This window comes from Amblyomma americanum, chromosome 1 (genome assembly GCF_052857255.1).
Source record: "Amblyomma americanum isolate KBUSLIRL-KWMA chromosome 1, ASM5285725v1, whole genome shotgun sequence".
NCBI lineage: Eukaryota > Metazoa > Arthropoda > Arachnida > Ixodida > Ixodidae > Amblyomma > Amblyomma americanum.
Genome location: NC_135497.1, coordinates 350,842,723 through 350,860,447, shown reverse-complemented (window position 1 = coordinate 350,860,447; position 17,725 = coordinate 350,842,723). Strand labels below are relative to the sequence as shown.

At 41.8% G+C, this 17,725-nt stretch overlaps 2 long non-coding RNA genes across 2 annotated transcripts; both read left to right on the top strand.

The window, feature by feature from the left end:
* Positions 1 to 3,919: 3,919 nt before the first annotated feature.
* On the top strand, positions 3,920 to 8,757 carry LOC144100389 (uncharacterized). Its single transcript, XR_013307641.1, has 3 exons — positions 3,920 to 4,116; positions 8,153 to 8,259; positions 8,389 to 8,757. It is a non-coding gene; the product is annotated as an uncharacterized LOC144100389 (long non-coding RNA).
* A 2,047-nt stretch (positions 8,758 to 10,804) lies between these two features.
* Positions 10,805 to 17,193, top strand: LOC144100382 (uncharacterized). The gene is made up of 4 exons (XR_013307636.1): positions 10,805 to 10,999; positions 11,242 to 11,397; positions 15,144 to 15,251; positions 17,102 to 17,193. It is a non-coding gene; the product is annotated as an uncharacterized LOC144100382 (long non-coding RNA).
* The last annotated feature ends 532 nt before the right edge of the window (positions 17,194 to 17,725 follow it).

Sequence of the window (17,725 nt, the reverse complement as noted above, 5' to 3'; positions counted from 1 at the left end):
TGAATTAGTACCAAACACATCGGTACATCAGTTGTAATGCCTGAAAAAAGTGGTACCAACATATAGATGCCCGTGTCGTGATAATCAGGAATACTGAGGAATTAAGGAGAATAAAAACATTTTTTTTTGTTCGGGCTCACACACCTGCTAAAGACATCTTTATACGTAGCAATTTAAATGACTCTGTAGGAAGCTTTCTGGGTAAAAAGTACAGTATGGAAGAAAGGAGTCTTTAGGAAATGCACTGTGTAGAAATAGCCATACCAATTCCATCTCATCGTTCGATAAATATAACAAATACCGTGCAAAGAAGCTTGCTGCATAGTATAGTTGCAAGTTACTGGTTGCAGACCGCTCTGCAGTCACTGAACTGTGATTGTGTATGTACTGCATGACAGTGCGTGCACTGTAAAAAAATTCCGTACCTATAACGTAGACTATGTACGTTTTAAATACAGAACCACTTCTGCTTTCAATGAAACGTAGGGAATGACCGTATATTCAGTCCAGTATTGAAGGAAACGTCCGTGTTCCTCTGTAGTCGTTGCAGGGAAAAATACTAAACATTCACTTTAAGGGATCAAAACTTAACACGACAGGACGGTTGACCCCATCGACTATGTGTTGCACCAACCGCACTAATAACTTGCTTAAAGGCAGCAAAAACAGAAGATGCTTATGATGTGACGCCACTTTTACACGATGCACTGCTGGCCCGCGGACTATAGGCATCACATGACGTCCGATTTTTATTTGTCTGGTTTACTCTTAGGCAACAATGTCCGCAAACTAGCATGGCGAACGACCATGAGCATGTCTAATGTGATTAACACAATGAAGAGCCGAGGAAGGGTGATAAAGCATTACGCTGCTTCAAGGTTGAGTGAATGGTACAAATTGTGAGCAACGTTAAATAACAAAGGCCTTAATTTGCTATAATGTTAAAAGCTGACTTGATGAAAATATTTTTCGCTACATTGCTAGCCACATGATAGAGTAACATTTAATAAAAATGTTACTGCAACATTTGCTTTCTGTGAGAAATGCTGCGTAATGAGGTCAACTGTTAGAAAACATTTAGACACAGACAATGGTTGGACAACTTCTCCAAAGTGAAACTGAACACCAGCTGAAAGTACATTGCAAACATGATGAAAGTGCACATGTTGAAAGCCGAATTTCCATCTGCCATTTGAAACCAAAAGCATGGGCAAACAAATCTGTGAATGCAGTGCAATGTAGCAGTTACATCTTTGCTACACAACCATTAATCAAAAACACCAACTCCTTCATGGATAACAAAAGCACCAACACAACAACATATTGCTCAATGCAATGTTTAATTTAGTAGGTACCTATTGCCGCCCATTCATGCCTGCTCTTCCTGCAGATAAATGAAACGCCACCAAAAAGCAGCGAGCAGCCATAATTGCTGCAGTGACAAGGAGGATGTGCACCATCGATGCTGTTCCCCCATCCTGAGTAGGAAATAATAGCAGTTTTTTCTGGAAATACTCTGAAAGCACGAATTTTCTATCCATCGTTTACTTAGCTTGCACTGACACGACCCATTGTGTACTCGGTACCTTTGACAAACAAGGGGCCAGCCGATAGGCACACAAGACTGTAGAACCTTGCTAACTTGCAAAAAATCAATGCACAGAAAGAAAAAGCTGACAAAAAAATGAGGAATTCCTTATTTGCACTTTTTATACAATACTAAGAATGTGGCTAAGATATGGCATGAACATTGTTTTTTTCTGTTCACTTACAAACTTTACAGCCTGTGCTAGCATATTACTGTGATGTAAATAATGAAGCATGCCAGCACTGTACAATATGCTGTAACACATGAAATACTCCCCTTCAAGGCTACCGCATGCCTCTTACATGCGGTAAAGTTTACATCTGCCAAACTAGCTAGTCTGCAAGATGAGACGCCAAGCCTCTGACATCTGGCGATATGTACCTCCCATGTAATTAGAGTGATTGGAGATGCTCCTTTTTGATGGCATTTCAGTTGCTGGGTGTGGAAGGACCAGATATGAAGGGCAACAACTAGACACCAACTTTTTAAGCAACATCACAATAAGCAATGTGCCTTAGCTTTCCTTCTGTCCAAAAAGGAGTTTCATTTTCTATGTTCTGTGTACACACAACTGCTTGCATGTGCACATTTTGGCTTGCTGGGAGGTGCTTTCCTCTGTTAAACTACAGTTTTAACTCTGGCCTCAGTCTTCTGCGCCTTCTTAATTTTTTGCTACCGTTCACCTTAAGTCGCGTACAAACTCACGCAGATCTCCACTTTTCTACGTTTCCAGCTGTCACATCTTCTCTGCCTTCGTCATGTCCACCACTGCATCCAATGCCTTCAAGTCTGCTGTGTATAATCATTTTAATTAATCTGCCTACACATGTATTTATGTTAGTTGCTCTCCTCTCTTCGATGCCAATTGGCCCTGAGAGTAAATAAGTGAAATCTCCTCTCTTCGATGCCAATTGGCCCTGAGAGTAAATAAGTGAAATCGTAGTCTAATCTAGGTCTGAGCAATCACGCATTATGTTGAGTTTATTTTACCACGTTGGCCAGTAGAGAGTGGAAGGAAAAAAAGCTGCTAAGTGGAGCTTGACATGCCTCTCGACCCCTACACTGGAAAGCAGCAGACACCAAGGCAGACGTAATCACTAACGACAACAGAACATGACAAGTGTGAAGTAATTCAGTAACGTCCGTCGGATTTACCACAGTGCATAGTCGCTGCTCAGTAATTTATTACCTCATTAGACATTCTTCAAAGAGAGTGTACAATTATGTGTTTTGTTTGAACATGGCACCACAGTACAATGACAATCATTAACCTTGTGCCAACACAACATAAAATAAACTTCTGCCCAGTAAATGCATTGCTTACAGTGCCACCACGGCACCTGTTTAGAAAATAAGCTCAAAATATTAGTGACATTAAATTTGAGCAGACGGTAATTCCCCCACCCCCTCCCTAAAAAAATAAAAAAGGGTGCTCTTCCGACGGTACGTTTGTACGCGGTAATATTTGCGAGTCCAACTACGTGTGAAATTCAGATATAAATAATTAACGCCAAAGCATTCGGTTGTATGCGAGGCGCCAGGGCGCGGGCAAACAGTAATCGTCTTCAGGTATCCACTGGTGCCACGCCCTGAGGGCCACTGCTCGGCGAATACCATTCATGGCCATGTTCACATCCAACAAGCTTGTCACAAACATCACACAGGTGATGATGCAGCAGCAGTTCATCATTGCTGTTGGCCAGTGCTGAATTTTTTGGCGTGGTAAACGGAATCATCCACCGAAACGCACGTCGACTGTTACTCGCCAGATTCTTGCAGTCCCACGAGGGAGAGCAGCTTTTCCGTCGGCTTCAAGTCTCCTCTTTCGTGCAGGGCCACTGGCATTGTAACGCACATTCTGCATGATCGTTTTACTACGCACCGATGCCGCACGGGACAGCGAGCTGTTGTATGTACACTCCAATGCAGCGTTCCGGCCACACACATACACACACACATACTAAAGACACACAACGCGCAGGACGCACGCAGCGAACACGGAAGAACAAAAACCCATTCCATAGCGCCTGTTCATTCAACTCCACACTGCGCTAACTGCACACATGTTTCCGACTGCGGGCTCGGCTAGCGCTTCGACTTCGCCATGGCTAGCCATGGCCAAGCTGCGCTGCCGCTGGTGGTAATAACGTTCATGCAACGAAAAGAAAAAACAATATATCAAACGATTCAAGTTGTCAGCTAAAAAACCTACCGTAAAATTAAATACATCTTATATGTTTTTGCCGTTGTGCGCCTTTGCGACATCACCGACGTGAGCTTGAGCGCGAATACGCGAATGGCGCTATGAATTTCCCGTGTAGCTCCGTAAATTGCAAATGGCGTGGCTGCGGGCCGCTAACTTTTAGACATGCTTGCAGAGGTAGTCGGTGCGAACAGTTGGAAGTTCAATCGACTGGAATTGCTCAAGGAAAGTCAGCGGCACTGCATTTTTATTGTTTCTGTGCATTGCGAGTGACTTTGGCGGCAGCCACTCGGCAACGTCTCCGGTTTGGCGAACTTGTGAGAAGGTGAGCCTTTTGTTCTCAAATTTTGAAAGCGGTTTTTTGTTTGTATTGTAACCCTGCGTCTCGTCGCATGTTATGTTCACGATAACATCAGTACAACGTGCATGCGCTTTCTGTCTCTATTTAGAGTAATATTGGTCGATCAGCGTAAACTTTTGGATTCAATTAAGCACGAACTGTCCATGTTGGTACTGCGTGTCGAATGTGTTTTGAGATGATTCTGAGCGGGAGATGGTGTTCTGATAATTTGTGTACTACCAGATATAGTCTAGAGATTTGAAACCATTTATCACACTGAAACAAAGTTGGAAAACTGTTTTGTGTTCATGCATCTGCTGTCCTTAAACTTGACTTTTCGGCAATCATTCGCATGGCTCCTTTGGATCTGGAAAATTGACTACTGTTGCTAGGGGTGCCTGGTAGCAGAGCTCCTGGGGACGCCCAGTGGGTCATTTGTTTGTCCAAGTGCCCCGTACCGCAGGTACCATTCCTGACATTTTTTCCCTGTCCGTTAACCTCATATTCCTTGCAAAGATTACAGTATGTAATCAGGTAGTAAAAAATTTGGTAACTTCTGCATATTTCAGAACAGTTCAGAGAAATGCACATGCAGCATCAGTATTCTCTCGGTAGAATTTCTGAGACCTGGATTCATTTCTTCTAGGACTGTGGCAAGCAGTAGGTCAACTGTACATAAATTTATTTTCCTCTGGTGCAAAGTAAAGAGTGCAAACTTCATAAGACAAGTCTCTAGTCTGTTTCATTCTCACTGCATTTGGCCAAAGCATAGTATGAAATGCTGTATGTTTTATGCCCTAGTTTCCTTTACTTTGAGCAGTAGATATTGACAGTGAATAGCAAGGCAACTCCACTCGCTGACGGTTTTGACTTCGGCAGCAAAACAGGGAATACCTTACCCCATGTGTTATCTCGACAGACTCAAAACTGCGATGGACAGCTGCGTCCACAGCTGCTATCACCTCCCAAGTGCATGCGCTCGTAAGACACATAATAACTCTGGATTGCCATTAACATAGCCTTGCTCATTGCAGTTGCCGATAAACACCTCATAAGTGGTACTATTATACACTCTTTTCTTTGGCACTATGTATGAGCTTCTGTTCTCGCACTTTCTAGAAATAATGCATGCAGTTTTGAAGTGCGAAAAGGGAATTTACGTGTAACTATATTGTCATGTCAGTATGTTACAGCCAAATTGTACATTGATGTCAGTGCTGGTGGTTTATTTTCATTATTTTAGGAGAATGTTATAATTTTACCTATAGCAAATAATAGCCCTCACTAATTAGCTGATTTTGTCATGTCCAGTATTTTGATATGCTAAGCCACCAAAGCATGATTCAGAATGTTGTCAGAACTAAAGGCACTGAGTCTTTCGTGTCAGTAAAAAATGTGCTTTATACCCCTGTCACATGGCATTCCTCGAAGGCCTTTCCAGCAAAGGCACCATATTTCACCAAAGGAGCGAAAGCTTAAAGGAGCAGCGATGCAGCTACACGGTGCAGCCCAAAGGTGAAAGTCGTTCAGGCTTAGCACCCGCTGCTATACTCGAGGTGGCTGAAGTTAGTGTTCTAAAATTAAAGTGGTGTATTCTGTTCATTCGTTGAGCTTTGACAATTTTTTTATTCTGATTGCTTCCTTAAAAGTACCGCAACAGCTACTCTCATCAGCAGGAACAGGTTTTGTACGTGTATTGCCTTGGCCACCATGGGCGCTCGGTGTTGCCGCAACACTTTCACTGTCTTGAAATTTGAACATAAAACATAAACACCCGTACAAAAACCAAAGCCAGACATACCTTTCGTATTTGAAAAAAATGTTTTCAAACATTATTAGCTTATCTATTTTTTTTTATTGCTTTTACTTTTTGACTTTGGATGGTACTGCGATCACAGCTTCTCGAATGCCGCGTCTTCGGGCTCCGAAGGTCTCGGTTGAGCGCCTTCGCCTCCAAGGCCCTTAGCGACAAAGGCGTAACATTTGTACCGGGTAGCTGCACTCCTTACGCCTTTGGATATGATTCTCAAAGGCCTTTGCGGTGCCCGTGTGACAGGGGTATTAGTGTGGTATGGCTGCTTGAACACCTGTCCCTGGTATCTCACAAACTGAATAAGGAAGGGAAAAGCCTCAGGGTGCTTGCCGACGTTTCGACAAGAGGACTTGTCTTTGTCTGGCAAAGTGTTCATCATTGGTGCGGTTTAAATAAGGTTTTCACGTCGAGGCGAAAGGCCTGTTGTGTGGGACGAGGGTGCGATATGGGAAGGCCGTTACGATGGGGAGCGTGAACCTTGACAAGGCATGATAGCTGCTAAAGAAGGTTAACCGGTTGACCTGCAAAACTGTGAAAACAAAAAAGCCCAATTCAGTAGAAACGAATCTCGAGGTATGGAGTGTGGATAGTGGGCTTGAATGGCTTTATGTCCAGCCGCAACAGGTGGCTTGGTATGGCTGGCTGCCTTTTCCTGAAAAACTAGGATAAAGGAATTAAGCAGCATGGCAGAATAAAATACCAGGGGGGGGGGGGCAAAATAATTTGAAGGAAAAAGAGAAAATGAGGGCAGGTTCGGAGAAAAGGCAAAAAGAAGGGGGAGGGGGAGGAGTATGGCGGCCAAGGTTCCGAGAAGTGATGTCAGGAGGTGCAGGGCGTAAGGTTAAATTATAAAGATAAATTAAAGAATGCAGGAAAGGAGGGGGAAATTATGGGTTGGGAAACCTCTGACCATGTGCAAGGCATTTTCAAATAATTATGCCAATTCCGGAATGTACAGAGCTGGCCACATTTAGTGCAAACATGTGAGCGCATGGCCGCACTCTTTAAAGGTCCACTGTGTGCGGCGCAGCCACTCATCGCTGCAAAATGGCGCAAGAGGAGATGCACCTGGATGTGGTGCTTCGTGTCATGTTACACTTCGATGTGTGGCAATGTCAGACACAGTGGCCCAAAGAGCACAGCCATGTGCTCGCGTGTTCGCACTAAGAGTGGACAACCCTGTACTTGATTCAAAGTTTCCTCTGTATATGTTGACCCCAGACAAAAACAAGTTGTCTTCTCGAAACGGTAAGCACCCTGAGATTTTTCCTTCCCTTGTTCACTTTTTGAGTGTCAAGAAACCATCTGCCTACTCTCTCTGTACCATGCACTCCACATCTTGTACGGTTATCTTTGTATGTATACACCAGTGATAAATCATGAAGGAAATCAAGGGATTTGTATTTGTATTGCTTAACACTTACTTTAAAGCTATATCATGAGGGTATAGTTGAAAATGTGCTACGGGGGCTTGGTTGTGTGTCGTGACTGGTTTCTCTTTATCACGGCTATTTGACAGCCACCATGAAACGCAGGCTTTTGAAAAGTCGTTCCTCAAATAAAAGAGCGTTTCCACTGTTACAATGGAAATGTTATTTGCTAAAAACTTCAATCATTGCAGTTCAGGGATTGATATTTTTCAAATAACTAACCTGAAGTTCAAAACCTGCAGAAGGAACTATGCAACTTCTTTCCTGCCTTAAAAACCCAGTACTTATTTGCCAGTTTCAGCAAGCAGAGGTCTGTTTCACGGCACATACTTTCCACTACCTTGCATGAAAATTGTGCAGTACAGGCCCACCATAAAACTAGGGGCATAGTATACTGCTTGTATGCAACTAGTTTGGCGTTAGAGCATGCATAGCATGGTCTTAAAGTTATTCTTTTCATTTGCAACTGGTTCATAAAAGGCCTATTCTGGCAAAAGGCATTTAGCAAAATTATCTTCCTCTGAATGCTTCTATGGATAACTTTAGTTCATTCAGGAAAATATATATGGACAATATCTCTTAAAGGCATGATTGTCTATATTAGCTCTTGTTACCTCACAGTATTTAGTTTTGTGCCTCCAGCATCACTGACTTGCATCATATGTTAAATAGAGTAGTAGAAAGCTCGCTGTTAGTTTAAACCACAACTCATGATGGGGCTGCGCACTTTTTGTTGTGTTACATGAAATATACTTATGTATGAAACAATTTCTTTCAGCTGCACCTCACATGATTCAAATTCCACCAGAAGAAAGGCTGCAACACAAGATTGCTCACTATCTGTTGCTTTCCCAGCACATAACATGCCATAACAGCACATAGCAGGTAAGATGTGAACAAAAACAGTGCATGTATATGTTCCACACATGCATTTTGTGTACTACCAACACTATGATATGATTAACTATGTCATGTAAGAGAGAGCACACAAATCATTTTTTGTATATATTGCAGCATGGTTATTTCAAGTTTTAAACTGGCCATTGAAACGACCCATTGTATCACCGCTGGTTACCCGGTGGCACTGGGGATCGAACTCCGCACCTCCTGCTTGCGAGGCAGATGCTCGGACCACTAGGCCACTCCTGCGGTCCCCCCACTGATGTTGCTTACACCAAGTGCTGTTGAAGCCCCGGTATGTAAAATGCATTTTAGAAAACCATTCACTTCCAAAGTACCATTTCATCTTTATAGCAAAACCACAGTTCGCCTAGCTAGACAAACCTGCTGCATACAAGCCAGCAGAAGGGTTGCACGTACATGCTTCATTAGGAAAACATAAAAATCAAGCAGAGCCTGCCCTTCATGGTGCATTATACCCTGATTTTGAGCAATGATCAAGATAGGCAGATGGTCATTTCATTGAACATTTGCATGATACATTCGTAGAATTGAAAAGACAAGTACTATTGCAAAATCTTCAAACAGTGTTTATTCTCAGAGAAAACATATCATGAAAAAAGTGTTGGATTAGTTATGGTGCACCTTGTATGGGGAAAGGGGCTCCCACTTTGTGAAAGGCTTAATTTTGGAATAACGACAGCGTTTAGACTAGTTGGGTTATCATGTTTAGATAGTGGATGTGCTCAAAAAGACTCTGGAAGTAAGTGCACTGTGTGGAAATCTCTTTCTGTATCCTTGTCTTTTTGAGTGCTTTCACGATCTAAACTTAATTTTGCAAGAGAGCAAGGAAAACAAATATTTAAATTCTGATAATTAAGGATAAAAGATCATGTTTCATTGTGTTGCTTAAAGTGTACATTGTATCGCTATTGCTGTATTGCAGCACTTCTGTCGTGGCCTTGCATTGCAGCCTCTTGACTTTTGTTTATATAATAGGCAGTCCTTTTTTTCATTCGATTGCAACACTTTAGGAGTTACTACAGAGTTGCGTGGTAGCGAACTCTCAGATTAACGGTTTGCATTATTACGCCAGCATAACTTGCTAAGTGTTTCACTGCAGTCTTGTTACTAGAACAGCCTCTTGAAAGTATTCAACCTGGTGGTCATTGAGGGTTACTGTTCACATATAAAAATGCCGGATCAGCTGTATACTCTTTACAGCTACCAGAACTATGGTACATTTCATGACATGCTGGCTGAAGAGTGCTGGAGCATCAGACTGGGGATTTGGATGAAACAATTTTCAAATGTGTGCTCGGTATCACGCTGTTTTGTTCCAGTTGTGGAGAGGTTTTCTTTTCATATTTGTTCTGTCAAACATTTAAATTTTGGGCAATATGTTGTTGCCTTTATCTTGTGTTCTCTTTGTTGTTGAGGTTTAGTATTTTTGGCACAAGCACTCCACTCTATTACTTTTAAGTATAATTTAAAATTTGTAGGGCGTCGTGAAGAATAAAACTTCTACTTGAATAATCTGCATGAGTTTATGTTCTCATTGTTGATATAAAAACTTAGTTGAGACAGCTTGTATTTTAGCTCTGGCTAGAATTTTTAGAAGAGCCTCAGTAACATAATCACATGACCAACACAAACTCGGTATTATTGTTTGTGCAATGAAAAACAGTTTTAAAATAGTTATTAACAGCTGTCAGTGTAGGATTGGCCGAAAATGTTTTGTGCTCTATGTAGCTCTTCTCTGAGGCAGGATTAATTCATCTGCACCTGCAGCTTGATACCGCCAAGATACCAATTCTTGGGCGAACTTATTTTTTTTCACTGAGCAAACTTGCATCATCTTGAAGCATGGAACTTGAGCTGATTCTTAACAGCTCTAGTGTAGCGAATTTCATTATCCTCATTGCTTAGTTTACATTCATCTCAGGACAATGGCCTTTTCCAGTTTAATTATCTGTGTCTTGCACCAGCTACATGCCACACTATCAGAAGTCACCTAATCTTATCTAGTGAGCTTATAATCAGCTATCTCCTGCTATATTTTCCTTAGGGTGAAATTCATTTTGTTGCGATACAATGCACAAGCTGTTTCCTGGCGTGGTGCTCAGCTTATCTGGAATGAAATGCTTGGGAAATGGGTCTCTGATTTCACCTTGAGTAGACGAAATTAACTTGTGCTAAGGCACTCTTTGGCCACAGATGCCCTTGTGCCATTAAAATTCATCAAATTCATTCTGTTGCCCTAAGATACCATTGGTGATTCATTCTCTGCATTGTATGCCCTGGCCAGATCCATATTCTTCTTTTAATTTCTGCCAGAATATTAACAACTTCCTTGTTCATCCCTGCTATGGTTTCACTCGGTCAGTTGTTCTAATAATAATTATAATCACTTTATTGAAAACATATTTTGGGCTAAATGGCATCAAGTTTGCCACTCTGCACAATGATATATATGTTTGGTCTTGTATGTCTTTACTTGTGTGGTAATGTTTATTTTGTGCTCACTGTCTAAACAACCTTATTTGCCTATGATATCCTAAGCCCTTCTATACCTATTTTTCTTCCCCCTGGCTCTTTCTCTTTTCAGTCATTCCTCCTCTTTCCTTTACACCGGCCATTGGTCACAAGGCTGCTGTGGGAACGACAGTCAGCACTGGGCCCTTTTTAGTTCATGGAACCTGCACTGCTACTATTAACACTAATAGTACGTTATCAGTATTTTTGTGATAGTGCATTTATTGTTATTTATGAAGTAGTTGGCTAAGGCAATGGTAGCAGTGTTGGATATTGCAATATATTATGCATATATCTCACTTGCAATATATCAGTATGTTCACTATTACACTACCCTCTATTTCTTTCAGTTCAGTTATTTGGCTATAGATATATTGTGCTGCTTTCCTAGTTTAGTCCACTCAAACTAAAACTTTGCTCTTTGTGTCACAGGTAGAATCTACAATGATTGCTGCTCTGTGTCTTGTAAGCAGGAGGCAGTGTTCAATGGAGCCATGAACTTTCCTTGGAATTGAAAAGCCTTTGCCATATTATGCGCTGAACCACGAGTGTGAAGAGGAAAATGTCATGCCTTGGATTTCTGCAGAGGTGAGCCATTGCGGTGAATCCACCAGCGCGAAAGACAGGGATGAGAAAGGAGACAAGACAGGTGCTGACTCGCGACTAAAGTTTATTGGCGTGAACAGGGAATATATAAAAAGCCAAGCAATACCATAAACCATGTAGTTACAGATAAGCATGCAGGACAACATGAGTCAAAAATTGCCCTCAACATTTCCCTGATCGAGGTAGTCCAACTCATTGTGTGTTAACACGGTAGACAAAACACACATTCTTCACGGAGTCATAAGATGTGTCTAGCCTCGATAATCTCTCATTTAATCTCTCTGAATTTACTGCCAAAATGCGTGTTGCCAAAAGGAAAGGGTAGCAGACTTCACATCCCGTGCAGTGTACAGCAGAGTTACCTCAACCACCTAGCCAAGCCCCTACCCTCTTGTGTTCCTGTAGTCTTACATTCATACACCTTCCAGTTGCACCTACGTAAACCAGACTACAAGATAATAATATTTGATACCACATTCATTTTACAAGGTACATATACATTTCACTCTACACGTGTACTTTTCTCGAGCCACATTCACAGAATTCTTAAAATTTTACATGCTTTAGACAACATATTAGGGGCCGAGAAAGCCACTTTTACATCATACCTTCTGGCCACATTTTTCAAATTGTGCGACAATTTATGTACATACAGTAACACAACTGGTCTTTTGGCATCTCGCTGGCTGGCCCCAGCCTGATTGTGCTGGTCACCGCAAAACTGTCTCAGCTTCTTTAACAATTTATCATATGCTCTTGCAGTAACAAGGTTTGAAAACCCTGCGTTCGTTAACCTTAAAATCTGCTCTTGGAAACTAGTCGTCATGCTGTGAAAGCATAATTTCATCAATTCTGAGCCCGCGTTAGAAAGTGCAATGCTATCTTTCACTAGCTTGGAATGGTCGACATGTAGCCAGGTAGCAGCTTAACACTCGCCAGCACACATGAAGTGTGCTGAACATCAAGGTAAGGTCCAGAAACCACAGCTCTTTTTCTTGGGACATTTGCTCCAAGGTAAACCTGAGATAAAGGCCTTGCTCCTTAAACAACTTGAGAATATGTACAGGTCCCGAACTATAACAACCTTTATAAAAGACCAGAAAATCATCGACATAGCAAAAGATTTTTCCCCCAGCCCATGCACATTCTGGACAATTATTCTATCCACCCTACTCAAGAAAATATTGCTTAGCACAAGGTCAACCTTTCAACCACTACATATTCGAGACTTTAGAACACATACTGCACTGCGCTACTCTACAAACATGCTCTTCAAATAAATGCTATTCAATAACATGCTCTTCAGATAAATTTCATTAAAGGATTCATGCAAAATTATCTCTGGTTATTTGCAAAAGCATCTGTCTACATCGCATCTTGAAGATCCATTTCTTGTACTCAATTCGCAGTGTGGTTGAGTATCTTAAGAATGACAATCCAGTGGATTGTCATGTGATTAGTGTCGATGTAGAACTATTTTATTCTATCCCGTATGAAGATCTTGTGAAAAGCTTATGAATGTGTATATCGGAGCACAACGATGAGCTCGTGTTTAGGAACGGGTGTGTAACATAAGTCTTTTTTGGCACTTGCCTCCTTTTATTTGAAGTGAAGAGCATGTTTGTGGAGTATGGCAGTGTGGCATATGTTCAAAAGTCTGCTAAATGTATCGATTCGAAGGCTGCCCCTGTGCTAAGCAATATCCTCTTAAGCAGGGTAGAAGGAATGATTGCCAAGAAATTGCATGGGCTGGGGGAAATCTTTCGCTACGTCTATGATTTTCTGGTCTTTTACAAAGGTTGTGATAGTGTGGGACCTGTACATGTTGTGAACTTGTTTAAGGAGCAAGGCCTTTGTCTTAAGTTTACCTTGGAGAAAATGTCCCAACAAAAAGAGCTGCTGTTTCTGAACCTTACCTTGATGTTCTGCACACGCCATGTGTGCTAGCGATATTCACCCAGGAGTGTTAAGCAGCTACTTGACTGTTGGTCAAACGATTCTAAGCTAGTGAAAGATAGCATTGCGTCATCAAGTCTAGGCTCGGTATTGGTGAAGCCATGCTTTTACAGCGTGACAACTGGTTTCCAAGAGAAGATTTTAAGGCTAATGAAAGCATGATTTCCCAACCATGCTATTGCAGAAGCGTGCGATAAATTGTTAAAGCTGAGCATATAAGATTGGGCAAGTTGGTCTGACATGCTAAAGATAAGAATGGCGCGGCATCAAGTAACGAGGACAACAGGAGAGCACACCCACGCACAAGTGCCATCCTTGGAGCGGATGCAGAATCTAAGAGCGTGTACTTGACATTCAGCGTTGGCAGCCAAGGATTGGGCTCGTTCAATCTTTAGCGTTCAAATCCGTGTTTCCTCGTTTCCTTGACTGTCAACGCTGAATGTCAAGCACGCACTCTTGGATTTTGTACCTGCTCCAGGGTTGGCACTTGTGCGTGGGTGTGTTGTCCTGCTTTCCTCGTTACTTGATGCTGTGCCATTCTTCCCTTTAGCATGTTAAAAGCTGAAACCCCTTCGCAGGGACTGGTATGATCAGGCTGGGGCCAGCCAGTGAGATGCCAAAAGACTGACTGTGTTACTGTACATACATAGATTGTTGCAAAATTTGAAAACTGTGGCCAGAAGGTATGACGTAAAAATGGCGTGTTCGGCCCCTAATAAGTTGTCTACAATCTGTAAAATTGTTAATAATTTTGTGAATTTCGTTAGGGAAAAGCACATGTGTCGAGTGAAACGTGGCAACATATATGTGCCTTGCAACCATTGCATGCATTGCATACCATTATCATGTGGTTGGGTTTATGTTGGTGAAACTGGAATGTGTATCAATGTAAGACTACAGGAGCATGAGAGGTATTTGGATATTGGTAGGGGTTGTAACTTATCTGCGTATTACAAGAGATGTGAAGGCTGCTAGCCATTCCTTTCGGCAACACGCATTTTGGCACTACGTTCACAGCAGATTAACCAGAAAATTATTGAGGCTAGACACATCTTATGACTCGGTGACGAATGTGTGAGTGTGCTGCCCATAGCGTTAACATGCAGCGGGTTGGACTGTCTAGATGAGAGGAATGTTAAGGGCAATCTTTTACTTATGTTGTGATGTAGCTTATGTGTAATTGTGTAGTTTGTGGCGTGTGGCTTTTCTGTATACTCTCTGTTCACTTCAATAAACTTCAGTTGCGAGTCAGTGCTTGTTTTGTTTCTTTTCTCGTCCCTGTCTCGTGCTGATAGATTCAAGTACTTGTAGAGTAGATTCACTGAATTGTGTACTTGCAGAGGCTTGTGAAAAAACGAGAGGAATTTTCTTTCCTTTATGCGGAATGGAAGGTTGAAATTTTTTTACTTAAATGTTTGCAGCATTAAATTCTATTCGGAAAGGTAAAACCCACGTTATTGTACATTTTGTGTGCAATGGTGCCGGGTGGCTGCATGCAACTGAAAACATTCGTCCAGGTTATCTAGCTAGCGTCCTTCTTCCTTGTGCCACATTTTCTGAAATAATATTTTGTCAGATTTATTTCAATCAGAATTTCTAAGAACAAATTGGTGATCACATAATGGTGATCACATAATTTGGTGATCACATATGACATAATTCAAAGCGTGTTCATTGGTATTTTTTAGTCTGGGGCAGTACAATGAGAAGTACATAGTATATAGTAAAATTAAATATTACCAGTCTAACATAAACAAAACTTTTTTTTTAAGGAAAATTTTGCTACCGAAGTGCTGGAGTGACATGGCATTATGAAGACGTGGACAGTGTGCTGTATTCATGATGGCACGAGAACTTGTGTACAGTGCTTCAGGTAACTGGTGAGTACCTTGGTGCTGTGCTTCTGCTAATGTAGCCAAATTATGTTTTTAATCTAAGAGTGTATCTGAAAACTTAAGCAAAAATTGAGTAGTATTTAGATATTCTTGCACCAGATACCACTGTGAGAATTAGTTATTAATGATGTGTCTCACATGTACCCTTGTCTGCTGAATATAGTAAGCATGGCTTTCGAGCTGAGTGCCTCCGACGTATGAAAAAAAATGGCCACTGGGCTGCTCCACGACGCGTGGAGCAGCCCATTGTAGCACATTCAGGCTTCATGGAGTGGAGAATGAAGGCAGTAAATAATTTAAGAGTAGAAAACAGCACAAACCACAGGACCAGGAAACTGACAGAACACACCGACCCTGATGACACTCTTTGCATGAAGGGTGTTATAAAGTTGCCTGTCATGTAGTGCAAGATGGAGGTCGCACAGGACGGGTGTTAAATATGAGTTGATGCAGACACCTGTCATTACATAGTACTCACAGTAGAACTCGAGCAAGAAGCAAAGGTAACAGCTGAGCATGGCCACTCTTGTGCTTTCCTCCGCAAGCAATCTGGAATTGCACTTAGAAATCTTTTATGCTTTCTCTTGACATATACATCATTGCTGCATGTGGCGAGGAAAAGTACATACCCTTGATGTCAAGTGACAGTGAACTCACAGGGCTAGTAAAAGCTCACTGAGGTGTTGTGATATATCTACAGGGCACCTCATGAGAACAAAGAGCCCTTGAAGGAATTCTCTCAAGGTTTGTTGCCACATGGACCTCTTCGTAATCAATGACTCTAAAAGGCAAGCCTTCCTTTAGTGTCACAAAAAAAGGCCTAGGACATGGGTCTTTTTGCTTCTCCATTAGTGCCAAAATGTTTGCTAGCGAGATCTTTCGCAGATATATAATTCACAAAATGTCAAGAAGGAGACTGAAGCTGCACCAAGCAGTACCAGTAAAAAACTTATCACAGCTGTTCAAAAAGCAGAAAGACTCATGCCTTCATCCTTCTTTTGCATCAGACATATGAGGACACTTCGTCTTTCTGGGTCATCATTTTGAAAAGGTTCACATGGCAACGGCCTTTGGTTAAATTTCTGCCAAGAGCCCTTTTTTGAAACTTGAGCATCCGTTCCTTGTGAGGCACACTGCAGAGATATTGGAATGCCTTAGTGAGCTGCTTCCGGTACGTGTGACTGCATTTTCACTGACATCAGATATTAGTACATTTTCTTGCACATGCTGAGATAATGGAAGCTATGAGTGAAAACATGCGGTTTTGGGGAAGTGTGCTTCCTGGGGCCGTATTCTAAGTTTGTGTCATAATAAAAAGCGTCATAATCTGCCGCAACGGGCATGCCCGGGAACTGGATATAAACTGAGTGCGGGACTTTCGCTTCGTCTTGTCTTGCCTATAACAAATTGGATGGACGATAAATTCGGCAAGCGTCTCCCACCTTTTCCATATGTTACCAATGTTCCTTGCTCGCTAAGTTGTGCATTTAGTACTATGTACAGAAAGGCACCTGCATTGAATTGCATCTGGCCCCCATCCTGAGCTACTTTCTATTTGCACAAAATGATAAGCAACTGTAAAGACTTTCATGCGCACAGTGCCGCCCGGGAAAGCGCATTTTGTCTGCTTCTTTCTGGACCTGTGGTTTTTACTGTTTACTGTTATGAGAAATGAATTTTGGGCAATAAATTATAGCGGGTTGGTTCTCGGTGAATGGCTTTTGAAAGCTTCTACGAAAGCCGATTGTTCAATAGCGGATGGTTGAAATGTATTTGTGAAATTTATATTTGGTGTTGTGTGACCACTAAATGAGGATTTTTTTTATGCTTTTCAGATGGATCCGACAGCAATGTGCAGGTGTACAATGTGTGTAGTTTGCCATGAAAATAAAACGTATGTACTTGTACTCACCCAAACACTTACCACTCTTTCATTCTAAGCTGCATTCTTTGTACGTATGCACCACATAATATGCGTAAAGGAAAGCCTTGTACATAATACTTATTTCTTCGGCACCTGGACGGCTATATCTGCAGTGAACATTGCGGGCAGAAGCTATACGAAGACGCATGTTCATGTACTACAGAAAGTACATAATTACAATACAGATAATTTCCGCTCTAGATGAAATGACTTCCGAGTGAACGGAGGACGTATGCATACACATTGCGGAAACTTCAATAAGAACAAAACATAAGCATTCGTTGTGAAGAAACGATTTCGGTCCCGTGCATAGCATGGCGTAACTTTCCGTTACCAAGAATGTGACAGTCGTCATACGGAGTCTCTGTTTCTGACATTTAGTCCGTACCTCATGTTGCGGAAAACCCTCCGGCAACGCATTACCAGCGGGTTTCTTTGTACTGCGGAGCATTTTTTTTTTACAGTGTGGATAGCAAAGCAGTTAGCCAACAAAGAGATGCTTGTTCATATCGTTTACCACACATATAAACAACAT